The 21,247-nt window shown below is 39.6% G+C and overlaps 1 protein-coding gene across 10 annotated transcripts in view; it reads left to right on the plus strand.

The window, feature by feature from the left end:
• Positions 1-21,247, plus strand: part of Macrod2 (mono-ADP ribosylhydrolase 2) — a 2,017,257-nt gene that overhangs the window by 234,566 nt on the left and 1,761,444 nt on the right. For 2 of the 10 annotated variants that reach the window (XR_010064912.1, XR_010064913.1), the window contains exon 4: positions 1-20,230. This exon is cut by the window's left edge. The exons of the other annotated variants lie outside the window; for them this stretch is intronic. The gene's annotated coding sequence lies outside the window, so the exon portion shown is untranslated. The remainder of the gene's footprint in view (positions 20,231-21,247) is intronic. 10 annotated transcript variants of the gene reach the window in all.

Genomic DNA, 21,247 nt, shown 5'->3' on the forward strand with positions numbered 1-21,247 from the left:
TTGTTAGGAAATTGAGTGCATCAATATTAAGGAATAATGATTGTTGTTTCCTTTTAATTTTGTTGTTAGAAGTATAAATTATGTTTGTATGGCTATCTTCTTTTAGGTTTGTTGAAAGAAGATTACTTTCTTGCTTTTTCTAGAGTGTAGTTTCCCTCCTTTTGTTGGAATTTCCCATCTATTATCCTTTGTAGGGCTGGATTTGTGGAAAGAGATTATGTAAATTTGGTTTTGTTATAGAATATCTTGGTTTCTCCATCTATGTTAATTCAGAGTTTTGCTGGGTATGGTAGCCTGGGCTAGCATTGTGTTCTCTTGTTTCTGTATGATATCTGCCCAGGATCTTTTCCCTTTCACAGTCTCTGTGGAGAATTCTGGTGTAATTCTGATAGGTCTGCCTTTATATGTTACTTGACCTTTTTCCCTTACTGCTTTTAATATTCTTTCTTTGTTTTGTGTGTTTGGTGTTTTGACTATTATGTGACTGGAGGAATTTCTTTTCTGGTTTAATCTATTTGGAGTTCTGTAGGCTTCTTTTATGTTTATGGGCATCTCTTTCTTTTGGCTAGGAAAGTTTTCTTCTATAATTTTGTTGAAGATATTTACTGGCCCTTTATAACTGGCTCTTCTATACCTATTATCCTTAGGTTTGGTTTTCTCATTGTGTCCTGGATTTCCTGGATGTTTTGAGTTAGAAACTTTTTGGTTTTTGAATTTTCTTTGACTATTGTGTCAGTGTTTTCTATGGTATCTTCTGCCACTGAGGTTCTCTCTTCAATCTCTTGTATTCTGTTGGTGATGCTTGTATTTATGACTCCAGATCTCTTTCCTAGGTTTTCTATCCCCAGGGTTGTGTCTCTTTTTTGATTTCTTTGTTGTTTCTATTTCCATTTTTAGATCCTGGATGGTTTTGTTTGATTTCTTCACCTGTTTGGTTGTGTTTTCCTGTAACTCTTTAAGGGATTTTTGTGTTTCCTCTTTAAGGGATTCTACCTGTTTGTTTGTATTGTCCTTTATTTCTTTAAGGGAATTATTTATGTCCTTTTGTAAGTCCTCTATCATCATCATGAGATGTGATTTTTAAAATTAAATCTTGCTTTCCCGGTGTGTTGGGACATCCAGTACTTGCTGTGGTGGGAAAACTAGGTTCTGATGATGCCAGGTAGTCTTTGTTTCTGTTGCTTAGGCTCTTGTGCTTGCCTCTCTCTGTCTGGTTATCTCTGCTGTTAGTTGATCTTGCTGTCTCTGACAGGAGCTTGTCCCTCCTGTGGTTCTGTGGTCCTGTGAGCCTGTGATCTTAGAATTGAGAACACTCCTGTAAGACCAGCTCTCTGAGGACAGTTTTTGGGTCTGGAGGGCTATGGATAGCCTTAGATCTGAGTGCAGATGGAAACCAGAAGGGTCCTTTCCCAGTCTCCTGAGTCTCCTGGTGAGTCTCTCCTTGGACAGTCAATGGAGTGAAAGTGGGGTCCGATCTGTGGGCTTCAGAATGAGAGTCTTCCTGGGAGACCGGCTCTCTCCAGGCAGGTTTTGGGTCCGGAGGGCTGTGGGACAGCCCTAGCTCTGGGCACAGATGGAAACCAGAATGGTCCTGTCCCAGACTGCTCTGTGGTTCCTGTGCCCAGTACACTCCTGTCTGGTCTCTCTTTGGACAGTCAGTGGAGAGAAAGTGGGGTCCCACCTGTAGAATTAGAAGTAAGAACGCACCTGGGAGACCAGCTCTCTGTGGGCAGGTTTTGGGTCCTGAGGGCTTATGGGACAGCCCCAGCTCTGGGGGCAGATGGAGACCAGAAGGCGATTTTATTCTTTGAGTTTGTTTATATAGTTGATTAATAGATTTTTGTATGTTAAACCAAAATGAAGTAGGATGAAGCCTACTTGATCATTGTTCTGTTGGTGATGCTTGCATCTGTAATTCCTGACCTCTTTCCTAGGTTTTCATTTCCAGGATTGCCTCCATTTGTGTTTTCTTTATTGTTTCTACTTCTGCTTTTAGATCTTGGACAATTTTATTTTATTACTTCACCAGTTTGATTATGTTTTCCTATAATTATTTAAGGGATTTGTTTCCTCTTTAAGGTCTTCTACCTGTTTACCTGTGTTTTCCTGTATTTCTTTCAGTGAGTTATTTATATACTCCTTAAAGGAGTCTATTATCTTCATGGGATAGGATTTCAGGGCAGCTTCCTGATTTTCACATGCGTTGGTGTATTCAGGATTTGCTGTCGTCAGAGAACAGGGTTCTGATGATGTCCACATATATTGCTTATGGTCTTGTGCTTGTCTCTCACCATTTGGTTATCCCTGGTGTTTCCTGGTCTGGCTGTCCCTGTATAGAGTCTGCCTCTTTTGTCTTTGGACTGCTTTAGGTCTCCTGGTAGGCCTGAGTCCCTGGCTGTAGCAGACCTCCAGCCGGGCCTTCCAACTGTGGGGTCTTCAGAAGGGCAGAGAAGCTGCTGATCTGTTGCCCTGGCTGCAGCAGATCTCCTGGGAGGCTTCAGACTCTTGGTCTTCAGAGGAGCAGTCAAGCTGCTGTTCTGTGTGAAGCTCTTCGGGGGGTGGCGGGGGGGGGCTTCAGACTGTAGTTTCTGTTTCCCTGTGAACAGCAGAACTCCAGGGAGGCTTTCAGTCTGTTGGGTCAGTTGCGTTGCATGCCGCAGAGCCCTGAGATGTCTTCAGACTGTGGTATCAGTTGCCCAGTTGCCCTGTGTGCAGTGGACTTCCTGGGATGCCTTCAAGCTGTGGTGTCTTCAGGGGAACAGACAAGCTGGTGATCAGTTGCCCAGTTGCCCTGTGTGCAGTAGATCACCTGGAATGTCTTCAGGCTGTGGTGTCAGTTGCCCTGAGTCCAGTGGAACTACAGGATGTCTTCAGGCTCTGTTGTCTTTTGGGCAGTAGCCTAGCGGGGAGTCTGCCCTGGTGAAGGCACCAGCCGGAAAGGGCTGTAGCTTTGATCTTATCCTAAGCACAAGGAGTCTTTATCTGACATTCTCTGACCTTCCAGAGCACTCTGCAGCCCAGCCCTGGCTCACTTTATCTGACTGTTAGGCAGCAGTCAGCTCACAGGGTATATAACCAAACTGAATTGTTTCAATATATTATTCACTATAGAGTAGCCATGTACCCTAAGTTGAGAAATTATACATTACAGGAAGACCATGAGGGGTCCGTTACTGTTACTGTGTCTCCTTAACTGCAGCTCCCCACTCATGGGAGGCTGGATGATTCTAGTCAGTATAAAGTCCAAAGATCATCTCATGGTGGTAGGAATTGGTATCCCCGTGCCTGTGGATTCATACAAATTTCACAAGAGACTGGAATGTTAAAATGCATCATATTTAAGAAGTAGATTGTTTCTAAATTGTTCATTAGTCTCCACACCTATGGTGTGTGTTTAATGGCAGTGTGGTAATTAATGAACTTATTAATTTTTAAGATCACAAAGTAACCCTTTCTTATTTAGTGAATTGCACAATGCAGCTCAGCTTTCTCAGGACATCCTGCCATCTGCTCTCCGTTCACATGTTCCTTGTGACCTGACATTCATGGAACGCTCTCGTCTTAAAGACTGGCGACAAGTGTGCTGTTTTCTCATTTTCTGATTTTAAGTATCACAAGACTTTAAAAACTTTTTTTTGCCTAAGTTGATAATAATATTCAACCTCTTGTAGATAAAACTGCCCAACATCTTTAGAATGGAATGGAAGTAAGAATTCATTTGCTTTTCCCAGCAAATATGGCTGTGTCTGGAAGTGAAGGATAAAAGATAAATGAAACTGAAGGAAACATTGATAGTCTGGTTTTGCTTGGGTCATGGACACTGCAGGTAATCCTTTCTTTGTGCATGCAGAAAGGAAAGGCATAATGTTTAAGAAACCCCTGAAAATAATGATATGGTAATGAAGTTGGGCCTTAGCTAGCTAGGGGAAGACACAGAGAATCCTGATTACTTTGAGAATCTTTGAGCACTCTGCAGCCCACTCCAGACTAAAGGGGCAGGACATTAGAAGATAGGCTGGAGTGCCTAAGTGAGCTCTGGACAGCTGGTATTTAGGGATCTCTAAAGCAGAAGGTGTGTCACCCCATTATTAACACAGCCAGCTGCTTCCAACTTAACATACTTCATGGCTAAAATTCCTTATAAAAATCAATTGAAAGGCCACTTTCCTAATAGTTGGACATAATTATTTCATTTCTTATTTTGAAAACCACTTATTTGTGCTTGAGTTGCGATCCTCTTAATTCTCTTAGGCTATTTGAAGTCATTTATTTGTAAAAGTTTTATCAGAAAGGAGAGCAAGTATAAGTCCTCAGAAATGCTTTTCGGCATTCACTAATTCTTTATTCATTTACTTAGTCGTCTGGCAAACATTACGTAAGGCTATATTTAAGGAAAGTGAATATTCGTGTAGGCCATTAACCTAGCCTGAGGGTGTGTTGAATGTGAATTAAATTAAATACACATGCACAGGCATGCACACATGTGTGCGCCTACAAATGTAATGTAAGAAAAAAACTGCCAGTAGAGGAGTTCTTACCTGTGACAATTTGGAAATCCCTTAAGAAGCATTTTGAATGCCAAATTTGACATAAAAATATGGGTAAAATTTGAATATTTTGGCAGAGATGAAAGGTATTCCAGATATAAGATTCAGTGTTGAAGAAAGCCTCTGCTGGGAACTAATGGGGTTCCACGTGGTGAAGTGGGGAAGGCATAGTCACATGAATTTGTAAATTTGATAAATATTATACATTCTCCATGGGAGGGGAAAACTGGGTCTTGGATTTTCATAATAAACGTGGTAAAATTGTTGGAGGGCAGAATGTAGTAGCAGAAGTATAATTCCATCTCTACCTTCTCAGGCCATCCACATCCCATTTACACAGTGTGTAAATAAAAATCATAGGCGATCTAACATTCCAACAACTCTACTGATTGGTTTTTGTTATCTCGATGCAAACTAGTGTCACCTAGGAGGAGGGAGCCTCACTTAAGAGTATGTTTCTGTGGGTAAGTCTTTGGGGCTTTTGTTGATTGTTAGTCAATGTCTGAAGGTCTACCGTGAGTGGTGCCTGCTGGGAACAGGTGGTTCTGGGGTGTATTAAAAAAGCAAGCTGAATGAACCATAGAAAGCTAGCCAGTAAGCAGCATTCCTCCATGGCTTCTGCTTTAGTTTCTGCCTCTGTTGTGAGGAACCACCAGAGAAGACTACTTGGACATGGGTTTAAGCCAATAGAAAAATCTTCTTTTTTTTCCCATGAGAATTGCCATTTATTCCCAAAGTTGCCAAAATCAGCACCAAAGATTCACCAGGAGTGCCAAGAGAATGAGGAGGCTCAAACACTGATCGGGGGTTGTCAGTTTAGAGGGAAGTGGAATGGCTAGGGGAACCCCAGCTGTCCCTTCGCCATCTAATGTCTCAGAAAAGCATCTTTCTCTGGCTGGCCTCCCCTCCCCATCCCCATGTCCAGTTTTTCTCAAGGGGAGATGGGTTGGGGACTTAGAAAGAAGTTGTAGTGTGAGTGGGCCCTAGGATGGGGAAGGGCACTGGGGGGTGCATTTCACATGTACTCACAAGAAAATCCTCATTAGTCAGCCAGCAAGCACACTGGGCATTTGGGATCCCAGTGTAGCACCAATCCTTACACACACACACACACACACACACACACACACACACACACACACACACACACACACCATGTTCTGGGTCGATATACTTCATTTAACAAGAACAGTTAGCCTGAAGTGGAGCTACAGAAGCCAAAAAGCAGGCTTAGTACGTTTAGGGGATTTCCCAGAACTGTGGACGTCGATGGATTAGGTCTTTGTTTTTGGTTGGCAGGTGGTGCTGTCTGCACGCTGAGTTTTATGGTCTGAATGGCATTTCCATCATGGAGTCAGTTGTGCTAAGGTCTGGGGGCTTGCTTTATCTCTAGGTTCTTGCCTTGAGTTCATGCCCAGTGTCTCTTCCTGATAGACTAAGCGCTGTAGGATGAAATAACACCCCCCCCCCGTTTGCTATGGACACGGTGTTGATCGCAGCAGTAGGAAGCAAACTGAGAAGCGGCTGTAATATGACCGGTCTCTGAAGTGTTGGCTGACATTTTTATCCTGGTCTGAGCATTACTTATTTTTTTCCCTAACCATTTTCTTACATCCCATAGGCTCCGTTCCCTAGAAACAGACACCAAAATGGGAATATTTCAATGCAAGAACTTTATTGTCAGTGCTCTTGGGAGAACCAGAGCAGAGAATACTGAGAAAAGTCTGGAGGGAGGAAAGGCATGAGGTAGATGTAGATCGTTTCTCCTGAAGTCTAGCCTTGGTCAAGAGGACCTCATAGCTATCACACCCTTTGTTCTCTTTCAGGAATTGTTCACTAACTAAATCTATCTTCAAAAGATGTAGAACTTCCCATACTTTTCTAGAGAGGCCACTCCCAGATGCAGAGGACATTTCTTAGGAGGAAGTACAGTTCCTAGCAGTCAGTACTCAGAGGAGCTGAGAGACAGAGGCACTGCAGAAAAGGGGCAGCTGGTTTTTTGTAAGAGTAATTTTGTCCCTGGCAGACTTTTGGTACAGTATTTGAGGAAGGTTTTGCTTAGTCTGAATCAGAAAAGGCTGATTTGAGTTATTGCTACTGGTGTGAAATAAACAGAGGCCAGGAATACTGATAAAGAGCCCACAATTCCCAGAATACACTGTATTCTGTAATTCTTTGTGATCAGGCTAAACTGTCATTATAGGGATGACACACACTAGGTAGTAAGAAGCTTAGCAGGACTCTGACAATGACTACTACACCTTCTTCTCCATGCATGCCTCAACTGTATGTATATATTGCTGCAGTAAGAGACATTTGTAAATCTTGGGTTAATCAGGTTAACCCATCTATCCATAGATATATTCAACACATGCTGCATTAAGTGATCATTGAACACTTCTTACATACTAAGGTAGTAGACTACATAGTAGGAATTCAGGGCCAGGCATAGCATGACATATGTTTCCAAGAAGCTTACAAATTAAGTGAGAGACATCATACTCTAGTTGCTTTTCCAAGTTTGAAGGACAAAATATATATTAACATTGGCTGACTGTATTAAATTTAAGACTAGAGAATAGCAAGCTGTTGGCTCAGGAAAGCAACTGACATGACATGTAATTGTCTTTTGGGAATGGACTTCATTAGGAGAAAGGCTGACAGGGATATTAGAATTGGAACAGTACAATTATATTTAAAATAGCATAATAGAGCTTTGAAGGAAAAGAGAAGCTTTGCTACATAAACTGGAGAAGATCTTTGTGTGTGTGTGTGTGTGTGTGTGTGTGTGTGTGTGTGTGTGTGAGAGAGAGAGAGAGAGAGAGACAGAGACAGAGACAGAGACAGAGAGAGACAGAGCAGAGACAGAGAGAGGGAGAGAGAGAGAGAGAGAGAGAGAGAGAGAGAGAGAGAGAGAGAGGGAGAGAGCAAACTACTGTGAAAAGGGATAGAGGGGGAGTCAGAGACCCAGAGAAACCTTCAGAGAAATTGTCTGAACAACAGCAACAAAACTCTAACTTTTAAAAGTGTGAGGATGGGGTGGGGGTACTCACTGGAAGTTTTATAGTACATTATTTAATTCAATATAACATGCATAAAACATGGAATAAACAGCATGAAAAAGTCAGAGACTGGTTAGGACCATAAATTAGAGGCTGCTGTTAGGCCACAGCACAGGCTGCTGCTGCTGCTGCTGCTGCTGCTGCTGCTTTCTTCTTTCCTCTTTCCTCTTCTTCCCCTTCCTCCTCCTCCTCCTCCTCCCCTTCTCCTCCTCCTCCTTCCCCTTCTTCTCCTCCTCAACCTCCCCCTTCTTCTCCTCATCCTCCTTCTTCTTCCCCTTCTTCTTCTCCTTTTCTTCCTCTTCCTCCTCCCTTTCCTCTTCTCCCTCTTCCTTTTTCCTCTTCCTTTTCTTCTTCTTCCTCCTCCTCTTCTCCCTACTCCCTTTTCCTTCTCCTTTTCGTCTTCTTCCTTTTCCTTTTCTCCCTCCTTCTCTTCTTCCTCCTCCTCTGCCTTTTCCTCTGCCGCCTCCTTTTTAATTTTTTAATCTGCTTTGTGAATAATTTTATTTGTTGGAGATCATAATATATCATTTCCCCTTCCCCTCTTCCTTTTTCCCCTCAAACTCTTCCAATGTAGCTTCCTTTTGCTGTCTTTCAAATTCATAGGCTTTTTTCCTTTCAATGTGTGTGTGTGTGTGTATGTGTGTGTGTGTGTGTGTGTGTGTGTGTGTGTGTGTGTGTGTATTCCTCTTCAATTCATATACTGTTGTTTAGTATGTTTTTCAGGGCTGACCATTCCACTTAGTATTGAACAAACAACTGGCATGTTCCTTTAAGGAGAAAGCCATTTCTCCTGTTCTTAGCATCTCTTAGTTGCCTGTATTCTTCTTCTGGGGTGTGGGCATTGGTAGCTTCCTCTCATTCAGCACAGCAAGTCTATCAGTGTCATCCTTGTTCAAGTCATGTGCAGTCCTTTTGGTAAGATCTTGTGGGTGAATCTTCTCTGACATTTGTAAGAGACACAATTTCATAGCACACTTCCTGTTCCTCTGAATTTTAAAATCTTGCCAATCTCTTTCCCATGGTGATCCCTGAGCTGTCAATGTCTGAGTTGTTTTATAGATGTATGCACTGGGACTGGGATACACAACTCTGCATTTTGATTGCTTGTGGTTTTCTGTAACGATCTGTGTGTTACAACAAAAATTTCCCTTGATATGGTGTGAGGACTGTACTTATCTGTGGGTATAAGATTAAATATTTAGCGTGTAGTCAGGTATTGTTCTGGTTTAGTAAAGTGGTGGTTTAAGATTTCTCCAAGGTCCATGATGTCACTAGTCATGGGTAGTTGGCTCCAGTACCACACAGGGTTTTCTTCTTGTTAAGTCAGCTTTAAATCCAATTAGAGAACTGTTGTTTAACACCATTGTGCCACTATTACACCCTGGAGGTTTTAGTGTCATGCTGGTCATTGTTATGGTTCAAAAGTGTCACAGCTTGGTAGGATTGTTAACTGCCTCCCTCTCTGGAAGCTAATATAGTGCCTTTTCCTACCTCAGGTCATATCCAGCTTAGGTCTCCTGGGCCTTGTGTCCAAAGTACATGGTATCTTAAGCAATAAGGACTAACCTTTTATTTTGAGGCATCAGGAGGTTTAACAAGGACAGTATCAATAGCTTGTTATATTTTGGGATTCTCTTGGACAACCATGATCAACAATTCAAAAGGGGGCTTCTCATGCTTTACCAGGGTTTTTGTTAGATAGTCTATGAGTCTTTTCAGTCAAGATGGGACATTTTAGTTTAAACTGTATATTTATGTGTAAATACAGGTGTAAAAATTTTTTATGTGTTTTATGCAGATAGATAATGTGATTCCTTCTGAGTCATTTTTCAGATATCCTTACTGTTTTCCTACCCTCCTCCTTCTGTATTTCTATTCCTCCCCTCCTACCCTCTGTTTTGCCCAGTCCTTCAGATCAGTTAGACCCTATTGTTCTTCTCCCCATCCACACAGTGGACCCTCCTTTTGCTTTCTTGGTTTCTGCAGATTCACTCACACATAAAGATTCAAAGCTAGGAATGGATGAGAAAGAACATGTGGAGTTCGCCTTTGAGGGCCTGGATTGCTTCATTAGTATGATTTTTTTCCTAGTTCTATCCATTTACCTGCAAATTTCATAGTTTTATTTTTTTCTTCTCAGCTGAATAGTATTCTATTGTGTATATGTAACACATTTGCACTAGTCATCCACCCCTTGAAATGTTTAGGCTATTTCCCTTTCCTGGTATTGTAACTAGGGAAACAATGGACATGTCTGAGCAAGTATCTGTTGAGTAGGATGTTCCTGACTCTCTGAGTCAAGCGAGGTTGCTGCCGGAAGCAGGGACATGACTTGATTTCTTCAGCCTGTGGGACCTGGTTTCCTAAAAGGGAGGCCTATGCCATCACAGACCCAATCATAAATAGCAATCATAAATATTCAATCATTTCTCTAACACATATTATTGAGCACTTCCTACAGACTATGTACTATTCTAGAAATTTAAAAGACAGCAGTTAACAATGTGGAAAAAGTCTTTATCTCTAAGGAGTGTATAGTGCATGAAAATAACAAATAACTATCATTCAAAGAAGGAAATACATAAATGACAAAAAATAGTACCGAGAGATGCTATGACAAAGGAAGAGTGGGCTAGTGGGCTAGTGGGTCAGATTGAGAGTGGTAGGTATATTTAATTAAAGGGTAGAGAATCCCATCCAAAAATATGAAGGTTCAGATGAGACCTTAGTAGGGGAAAGAAAACCACTGTGAGAAGATTCCAGGGGATGATGGTTTTGGAGAGAGGAAGATGCTGGCTTCACAGTCAGAGAGCAGTGTGGGTAAATCTCTAGTAAAGGCTGAGGTATGATAAGGAGTGGGAGCTAGAGGCAAGCAGGGCGGGTTAAGGCACCATGAAGAGTGAGTATTTTGTCCAAATAGTCATGGTGTTTTACTGGAAAAGAGTATGATGGTCCAGCAAGGTGGCTTCTGTAGTACTGGAGGAAAAGGATCACATGGAAATAAATCCTTGTGTACAGTCTTTGCTCTGTCTTCTCTTCACACCACAGACTATCTTTCCCTCCTGTCTTCTAACTGTAAAATGGCCACCAGGGGAAACCTGACAATCTAGAAATAAGTTCAACACAGTACCTTTCCAACACATTACATTATTTCTGGAGATAAATGACCTTGAACAGGCAGCAAAATATTTCTCATACGTGTGTTTTAGATGTGGATATAGCAACAGAGAGAAGAAGCCTTTCAGATTAGTGGAGTTAGGTGCTAGCTGTCTAAGATATACTTGGCATAGTATCTCATCCAAACCAAATCACTCTCAACTCTTAAATATGTACAGAAACTTTTACTTTGAAATATGAATGAATATAAGATGAACAATTGTCATGTAATTTATTTGTAGTTTATGTGTGACAGAGATTGTATGTGTGAGTGAGTGTATGTGAATGTATATGCAAGAGTGTGTGTATTTGTACCTGTTTATATGTGTGTGTGTGTGTGTGTATGTGTGTGTGTACCATTGTATCTTGAAATTCAGACTTTGCAACTAAGTTCCAATCTTCTCACAGCTTTTCATTATTCAGCAAGTGTTATTATAGGATAGACTTGAGTTTGAATGATACTATTTGTGTAAAATGAATTCTTTTTATGTGTTACAATTCTTTTGTACATAGTGGCTAATAACATTTTTTGATATATTAATAGAGAGTTTAACAGAAGCCTAAATGAGCTTGTATAATTTATGGAAGTATTTTATAGGCAAGGAGTTTATTTGAAAATTAATTGCATGGAATGTATATATCACAGAGGTAATTCAGCATCATTTTAATCGTAAAGAGTAGACAGCAAGAGACTCTTTTGTTACACACCTCCTTTTGAACACTCTTCTCCAAGGTTCATATGAATGTGTTTATCAAAGGTGGAGCTTTAAAGTTGATTTTAAAAGACACTGGATATTTAGCTGCATTTATAATTGTTTTAAATATCCCCTTATGAATCAAAACAAGTGAATTTTCTTTTTGACTGTCCTGGAGATCTCATTAATGTCTTGGTATGTTAAAGACAGTAGCAATTGTTCATAATTTAGTCATTTGATGACTGTTTATTTTAAATTCATGATATAACAGACTGTCTCTTGGCAGAGAAATAGGAATTATGTTATGATTCCCATGTGTGTGATTCTGCAGTCGTCCCACAGATTTTACACACAGCAGCCGCCTGACTGCTAATACTTTACAAATATGCAGATATAGAAGACTGTATTTGCACAAACAGGCTTCATTATCTATGTGCATTCTGCTTAATGTGCTTAATTTTTGAATATGGCAAATATTATGGCATAATTTTAAAACACAAAAATCTTATGAAGAGCAAAACTGTGACACAGTGATAAATCCTTTTGCTGAGCAGACTAGTTCATATGTGATTAACCACTGATTCTCTAAGTTGAATGATATTAAATATTCTTTAAATTGTCACAGTTGTCCTATGGGTACCATTCTGCTCATATGTGCTTGCAAAATCATAATGTAAATAATACTTTATGGCATGTCCCTTCTTCTTCCCCCTGATATGCTGTGAGGTGACAAAGTTTCATTGCAAACGAGAGTGTCTTCTAGATTCTACTAGATTTAAGAAGCATGACAACTTATTTATTGGGTATGTTGGGCTCTGGTCCCAAGCCACAACGGAATTTTGAGTTGCTATTCTTGTTCTGTAAGTTATGCAGACTGATATTACTAAAATAACCATAAGACAGCTTTATGACATATTCTCATGGAATTGTTTGTGAACATCAAAACATAGGTAGAATGTCATGAAAATAAATATGGGTTCCATATCATGTTTATTAATCTGATTCGTAAATGCAGTCATGGTGTTTTCTGAAACTACTTTTCAACCTTTGTTGTAGACTCTAGTTCACTTAGGACAAAAATCTCTTTTATATATATTATAAAAAATATTTACTGTAGAATGACTTTGAAGAAAATCGGTCTATTTTCTTTCTTGAGATAGAATGTTTCTATGTAGTCAAAAATGCCCTGAAGCATGCAATTAATCCAGGCTGGCTTCAGTTTACCTTGGAGTCCTCTGATTTAGCCTTCTGCAAGCTGGGGTTGCAGGTTTGTACCATACAATCATTAGCTGAAATTTCAGATTGCAAGTCTAAACCTGTGGCAATTCTTTTGCCAAATTTACACACACTATAGGTGTGTGAACTTAGACATTCATACGAAGTTCACAGGTAAATTCCTCACAATAGAACAACTCAAAAATGACTGAAGTCTCCTCTAAGGGAATGATAGACAAAATATATTTTGGTGGATTCAGACAGTAATATATAGTGTTGTAAGAAGCACATATCTAACAATATGTATTGCTTGTGTAAAAGAATCTACACACACACACACACACACACATAGACACACACACACCATGGGTGATTCCATTTAAATAAAATTCATAAACAGACTGATTTATGGTATGAAGAAATATAAATAATGATTAATGATTAAGCCAAAAAAGCAAATGGTTACTAAAGGAAGGTGATTGGAATCTCCCTGATCAATGGTTGTGGTTATGAAGGGTGCTCCATGGTGCTTTAGAAGAATGCCTAGTGCTCTTTTTCTTCACACAGATGCTGGTGCTCAAGCATTTACAGTAAATTTGTATGTACAATATGCTTATTATGTTTCTCAAAACTTAAAGGAGCATTTATTCTACCTCCCTAACTCTAGAACTCTGCTGGGGATTGATATTTGTAAAAGTACTTTTCAGAATGAAGGGATGATGGTACTTGTGGAAGCCTCTGAACAGAGGAAAAGCATGAGACTCAAGGTTTCCAACATAGCCAGCGACTTCTTTTTGCTATGTACAGACAAACATTGGTTGACTGAGATTCTCAGTTCCTGAATTTTACATTCTGTTTAAAAATAAAAAAAAAACCTCAATGATTATATGGCTTGCTGTGTGTGTGCATGCGTTCTGTATCCTATTTCTGGGTCACACCTGCAGCTGACAGAACAGTGTGCCCTGTACCCCAACACATAGGAATTTTTTAGCTTTTCTTAAGTCACTCATAAAAGCATGACTGCTGACTATTTGACAGAGGGCTAAACCACTCTCAGCTCTTTGTATGGTATAAACTCATTTTTTTTCTAGAAGTAAAGTACTCATTTACTAATAATGATGTTAGCAAACGCTGGCATGGTGTCTCCTGTGAAAATTTAGTATATGTAGCATGCTGCATGAAAATTGTTATGTGAATCTCATAATATATTGTGGTGTCTCATGATAATACCAACGATTTTAGTGATTATGAATCACAAGACTCAAGAGTTTTCACAAAATAATTCTGTGTAACTGCAAGCTCACTGTTCTTCTTTAGTAGTGTGCATGTCAGAGAAGCTTCATTTCCTTCTAGTATGTTGAGAAATGAACATTTCTTTATTTATCGGTTACAATTCCCGGTCTATCTTCTGTAGTTATGGCAGAAACTAAAAACTGGTTAGTTTGTAAGAAAATAAATTTCCATTACAAGTGAGAGGATAAATCCCTCTGTCCTCTTGCAAAGCCCTACTGCACTGCTTCATCAACTCTAAGCAGCATGCAGACTGGGGAGTACACTTCCATAGCATGAACTCTGAGAAATACACTCAGGTTTTAATGGCACATTTGTGTAGAATAAGAATGAGAAGCTATTTATTCTCATTCCGTCAATTTTTTTTATATGACTTGGAACCTTCTGTGGCCAAACACTTATTTGAATCAGTATTGAAGGCAGGGATGGTCAATCACCGATTTCAAAGACTGCTTCAGCATGGCCAGATTCAATGCCCAGTTTTCTGTTTTCAATTTCTGTCTGACATGTAGGGAACTACTGAGTAGGAGATCCTGGCTGACAAGCGTGAATGATGTTGTGCCCTGAATGCATGGGATGAGGCAGAGGCACTGCTGTGAGAAGGCACATTATTTTTGTACAGGATTTTTGCTAGAAAGATAAACCAATTGCTAGGATATATAATCTTAATTTTAGGCAACATTGCTAGAATATGTAATTTAAATTTATAAGGAAAGTTGGTTAACTATGTAAGAGCTCAGTATCACTTTTGTTATTATCTTGTTATACTTCTGGTAAAGCATATACTTATGAGAATTTATCCATTTCTTTTTTATTCTATCATTTGAGAATATAGGTTTTCAAATATTCTATAATGATTTCCTCTTCTGTCTATTCCGATCTCTTTCAAATATTCTATAATGAGTCCCTCTTCTGTCTATTCATATCTCTTTCAAATATTCTATAATGACTCGCTTTTTGTTTCTTCGTATCTGTATGGCTCTGTTGTTTCTGTCACTATTGACTTCCAGTTTAATTCCACTATTGCTAATAATTGTCTATTCTTATCTTGGAGAAGGTTCATGGATTGTTGAGAAGACTTGTAGTCCATGGTTGTGAGTAGAATATTGTGCAGATTTATATTAAATCAGTTTAGTCAATGACTCTCTCTCTTTATTGACTTTTGTTCTGAGAGATCTAGCCACTGATGAGCTACTTACCTCCCATTGTAAATAACCCTATCTTTTTGTGAGCAGGAGTGCTTGTTTATATTATATATGTAAATTATGTCACACATATATGAATATGCAGGTTGCAATTTTATGTATTTTGTGGATAGTGTTCTTTATTAATATGTGTGCCTTAGTGTGTAGTGCTCTTCTCTTATATTATTTGTTGTATGCTGTATCAGGGATAGCAGAGTTATTTGCTTGGTTTGGCCTTCTGTTTATTTAGGATGTTGACTTTTACCTTTTCACTCTTCTTTAATTTCTTTTTTTTTTTCGGAGCTGGGGACTGAACCCAGGGCCTTGTGCTTGCTAGGCAAGCGCTCTACCACTGAGCTAAATCCCCAACCCTACCTTTTCACTCTTAATTGTATGTTTCTTTTCTAGTACAGTGTCGTTTTATTTTTTAATTGGGTGTTTTTATTTATTTGTTTTGTTCTTGACAAGGACTCATGTAACGCAGACTGCCCTTAACTCTGAGTAGGCAAGGACATCTTTAACGTCTGTTCCTTCTACTTCCACCTTCCAAGTTTGGGGATAACATGCAGGTGACTCCATACCCCATTTATGTGGTGCTGGGGACTGAACCCAGGGCTTTGTGTATACTAGCCAGACACTTTATCTGATAGACTGTAATAGCAAATCATTAAATCTTATGTTAAGTCCAGTCACCTAGTCTGTGTCTTTAATTGGAGAGTTAATAGTCTTTACATAAAGATGCCATGGAAAGGAATGCTGGTAATTGCTGTAATTTTGTTGGTGTGGCTGTGTTTGATTCAATTATTGTCTGTTCCTCATTTCTGCTCTCTTATTCATATACATTTGTCTCCTTTATTGTGCTGGATGCAGTTTTTTCTTTTGCAAAAGTATTTTTTATTTGCCAGAGGTAAGTGCTGCCTCAGAGTCTTACTCCCTCTGTCTGCCAATCTGCTAACCTAGGCCTAGTCCTGGAAGCTTCTAGCCATTCCAATCTGACCTAGGCCTAGAATGTTTTCTGCCTCTGAGACTTGCTGCTGAGTAAACTCACCCCTTCCTAGTTCTTTCTGAACTCTCGCTGGCTGACTCAATCTGCCCCCCACCCTTAATCAATCTCTCTCTCTCTCTCTCTCTCTCTCTCTCTCTCTCTCCCCCAATCTCTGGCTCCTTCTTATTCTCCGTCTCCGTCTCTTTTACCTGTGTCTAGCTTGTTCTCTCTTCAAGCTGTCCTATAAAGCTCTCCAGTAAACCTACCTCCTACGTCACTTCTCTACCTGCACTGCTCTCTGAAGTAGCTTCCTTTCCCCTCTTATAACAGTGGGCATATCTATTCTGTCAAGTCTTTCTGATTCATCACTTTGTCTGCCACTCAATTAGACTTCACTTTCAAATATGGCTGTTTCTTCCCACTAACTAACTTTTCCTTCATTGTGTGGGATTAAAGGTTTGTACTAAGCACATGTCTGTATTCCAGCGGAGAGTATGTGCTAAGGGGTTAGCCACACAACTAGATCAGCTTTTTTTTTTTTCAGTAAATAACACAATCTAATTTATTACAGTATGATCAAGTATCTTGCAGCTTTTTTCCCCTAGATTTTCTTTATTAACCTATTCCTCTCATGTAGTTCATTCTTCTCTATATTCTTTTATCATTGGTGCTGTCTTTTTTCCTCCTGTATATAAGGTTCCTTTAAGTATCTTCTGCAGTCCTGGCCTGGGGGACATGGACTGCTCAAATTATCATATTAAAAGATGTTTATCTGTCGACTTTGGAAGACAGCTTTGTTGTATACAGTAATCTTTGTTGATGGTTTGTTTTCTGGGGGCATATCCAGCTAAAGGGATAAGACTGCAGAGGTTGAAGTCTCACACTGGAGCTCACCATTCTGTCTTTCTGGCAGTAAACATCACTGCAAATACCAGAAGTGTGGAGAGAACTGCTATACCCTTTTCATCAGAATTCCTGATTCCCTTCAGGACAAGGCTTCTCCTTCATGCTCTGGGAAGTGTGGTGGCGAAAGCCATATTGATTGTCTTGTGGACTTGTCATTTTACTATTCTTTTGTCAAAAAATGATCTTGGTATCCATTACTTCTATATCTCCTAGTAAACTGGATATTTTACTTTACCAAAACATAAATTGGAATATATAGGTATCTTTACAAATATATATCTAGATTCTAAATATACATATTTACACCCACACATAATCGCCTTAAACCTGTGTGTATATGTGTATATTTGGGTGTGAGACTATAGGAATATTAATTTGTTTCCCTCTTTGACATACATTTAGAATACTTCTTCCCCCCCATTTTTATTAAATTGAGTATTTCTTATTTACATTTCAAATGTTATTCCCTTTCCCGGTTTCCTGTCCATCAACCCCCTAACCCCTCCCCCTTCCCTTCTACATGGGTGTTCCCCTTCCCATCTAACTCCCATTACCGCCCTCCCCCCAACAATCCCCTACACTAGGGGTCCAGTCTTGGCAGGACCAAGGGCTTCCCCTTACACTGGTGCCCCAACAAGGGTATTCACTGTTACCTATGAGGTTGGAGCCCAGGGTCAGTCCATGTATAGTCTTTGGGTAGTGGCTTAGTCCCTGGGAGCTCTAGTTGGTTGGTGTTGTTGTTCTTATGGGGTCGCAAGCCCCTTCAGCTCTTTCAGTCCTTTCTCTATTTCCTCCAATGGGGATCCTGTTCTTAGTTCAGTGGTTTGCTGCTGGCATTCGCCTCTGTATTTGATATGCTCTGGCTGTGTCTCTCAGGAGAGATGTACATCCAGTTCCTGTCGGCCTGCACTTCTTTGCTTCATCCATCTTGTCAAGTTTTGTGGCTGTATATGTATGGGCCACATGTGGGGCAGGCTCTGAATGGCCATTCCTTCAATCTCTGCTCTAAACTTTGCCTGCCTTTCCCCTCCTCTGGATATTTTGTTTCCCTTTTAAAGAAGGAGTGAAGCATCCGCATTTTGGTCATCCTTCTTGAGTTTCATGTGGTTTGTGCATCTTGGGTAATTGAGCATTTGGGCTAATATCCACTTATCAATGAGTGCATACCATGTGTGTTTTTCTGTGATTGGGTTACCTCACTCAGGATGATATTTTCCAGTTTCATCCTAGTGGGTACAATATAGCATTCTAAATCAATTTATATATACTTATAAATTATGAATTTTAATTTGAAATCTTTGGGTTAATCTTGATCTCTTTAGATTACACATTTTTTTTCTTGCAACGACCAAGATTGCATTTCCTGCGCGTATTTATTCACATAGAGGAAACGAAAGTATGTACAGAAATTATGTTGGTTTTCTGTTGCTTTGCAAATACCATAAAATTCATGATGTATTATAGTGTAGGTACACCAGAAGTCTAGCTGACTTTCCTCCTCATAAGGCTGAAATCAAGGTGTCAGTCTCTTAGAATCTTATCTGAAGGCTTTGGGTAAATATTGTTTTCTAGGACCATTCAAATAATTAACACTATTTAGTTCCTTGTGGTTGTCGTACTATGGGTTCTGATTTCTTGTTGACCATCAACAGAGAGCTATTCACATTTCCATCTATCTCCTCCACCTTCAAGGGCAGCTATATCCTGATTAATACTTCAATGCTACCCACATTTGAAGGAGAGGATATTATAAGAGGATGAAAATCACTGGAGTCCGTTCTTAGAATTTTGCCTACTACAGATAGGTAGAGGTGTATTTATGATTCTGGAATTTCCCCAAGATGGTTATTGGTAAGGGACCTAACATAGGACCTAGCTTTATTTGATTATTTAATAGTGGCATACTTCTAAATTAATTAGTGACATGCATTTTCTATGGCTCTTTTAAAATCTGTTATCCTCTTTATGTTAAAGATTGTCTTGAAGGTCACCTTGAAATTGGTAAACAAAAATATTGATTTTTTTCTACATTCATTCGAAGATTATTAAAAATTTTATGAAGCACGTGATGGGTAACCTGATCCTTACTCCAAAGGCCCTTCCCTCCGCTGTGGCTGCAGGGAGGTGGAGTTGCTTACTGAGTCCTGCATGAGGGTGAAAGCAGCATGGGCTGAGATTACGATAAGTTTCACAAAGAATGTCCTTCCGAGTAACAGGGCTAAAGGTTCTGTAATAGTGCTCTTAGCCCACCGATTCTTGTATATTTTTATGCCTTTCCCAAGTCCTGTTCTACCAGCCATTTCCCAGTTGGCAATGCCAGCTCTTGGGAAACAAACAACTGAAAGTCTGGTTGCCATTTACCTCTGTTTGACTTTGGCTGTGGAAACCTAAAATAGCCATTGTATGCCCAGAAAAGTTGCTTTCCTCAGGTAAAATGACCACATGCACAGTAGTCACAGCTCTTATGTTCTCTCCTTGAAAAGCCACATTCATATTCTATGCCCTTACGAAAAGCCACCATGTGTGTTCCTCAGTTCATCTGTGCTGTATTTGGCTTTCATTCATTGGAGAAATAAATTCCAGGCAGGATCTCCATCTTTGTTGTGCTTTCTAATGACTAGATTACCCTCTGGCTGACACCACCATTTAAGGGGCCCTTTGACTGATCCATTTCCTTTATACTGGTACTTAATATGCGTCAAATTTGTGCCTTTTTTAAAGCTTATAGTCTTCCATTCAATATCGTTCCAATGTGTCTTTTAATGAGTCAGGCTCCTCTGACATCCCTCCCTATTCTCACCCCATAGACCCCATACATGTAAAGTTACATTCAGCAGAGCAAAGTTTCTCAATACAGTCACATTCATACAGTGGCTCATTCAGAGAGTGCTGGGAATCGCCTGATGAAGGACAGGGGGCAGTGATGTCATAATCCCTTCTATGATTCTTTTGTGTGGATTCAACATCTACACTGATGCCCCTTGAAATAGTTTGACCTCTCAGCTCTGTGACCCCATCTGTTAATCACTTACCAGAATGAAGTGCCAGAAGAATGAAGAGACATTTTGAGTCTCTTGACTATTCACTATAAGTTGATGTCTAAGATAAAGAAATGGAAATTTCTATATCATTGAAACTTTTTCTATTTTTTATTACTTATGAGTATGAATTTTCCTGTCATACTGTCGAGGTAAGAACTGTCATTATCCCTAATTGCTTGACTTCTAGATTACTTTTCAGCACAGAGGCAAGTCACTGGAAATTTTATGTGCATAGTGTACTCTTTTTCCAAAGCTCTATGTGAACAGAGTTCCAGGACCTAAAAGTTCAACCATGTTCTGCCCAGCTTAGGGTAGACTATGCTGTTCTCTCCCTTGGTGCTTATATTATACTTTCCAAAGTTCCTTAGTGTCTATTCTCCAGCCAAAATAAACCTTGGTGATTGTGTGGTGGAGGATCACCATTATTTTTTAAAAGAAGAAATTAGAGATTACCTTAGAAAACTTAAGAGACATGGTTTGTTTCTGGCTTACTTTCAAATTATGGTTCACTGAACTTTGTAGGTGACTTTGCCTGGCTTGCTCATTTATTCTGTTATATACAATATCATCGATTTCTCACCAATATTTTATTTCCTTCTTGAGTTTCAACAGAAATTCAATGTATCTTTAGTCTGTTAACTTCAGGAGCTCTTTCCCCCCTTCACATCAGTCTCCCAATCACATCAGTCTAGCCATCCATCTCTTTCTCCCTTGCCTACAAGCTACTGAATAGTGTTTTTAACAATGATGTGGCTTTTTAAAATTTTTGTTTTGTTTTCTTCTGTTTTGTCTTTAAAAGATTTAGCAGTTCTGTTGGTCCTTAGAACCATAATGGAATCTACATGTGGTTAGTCAGCCCATAGTTTTGATTTGGACCCCATACTCCTTGTTCATGACCTTTGCACTTGTGATTTCTCGTCTTAGCTCCTCCACTATACTAGAAAACTTCACTTTTTGTTATATGCAGTCTAGCGTGTGTTCATGGCCAAAGTTTAGACCCTGTAAAGATGCATGCTTTTATATTTTTATTTTGATTGATTATCACCAGTTTGGAGTTTTTTGGCTTACTCTGTTTAAAATATGGGGCTCTTGTTACATTGTAATCCCTTCCCTTGCCCCTATTTTACTTTCCTTCACAAGACATGTGTTTACTAGAAAAATATCTC

The sequence above is a fragment of the Rattus norvegicus genome, chromosome 3 (genome assembly GCF_036323735.1).
Source record: "Rattus norvegicus strain BN/NHsdMcwi chromosome 3, GRCr8, whole genome shotgun sequence".
Lineage (NCBI taxonomy): Eukaryota > Metazoa > Chordata > Mammalia > Rodentia > Muridae > Rattus > Rattus norvegicus.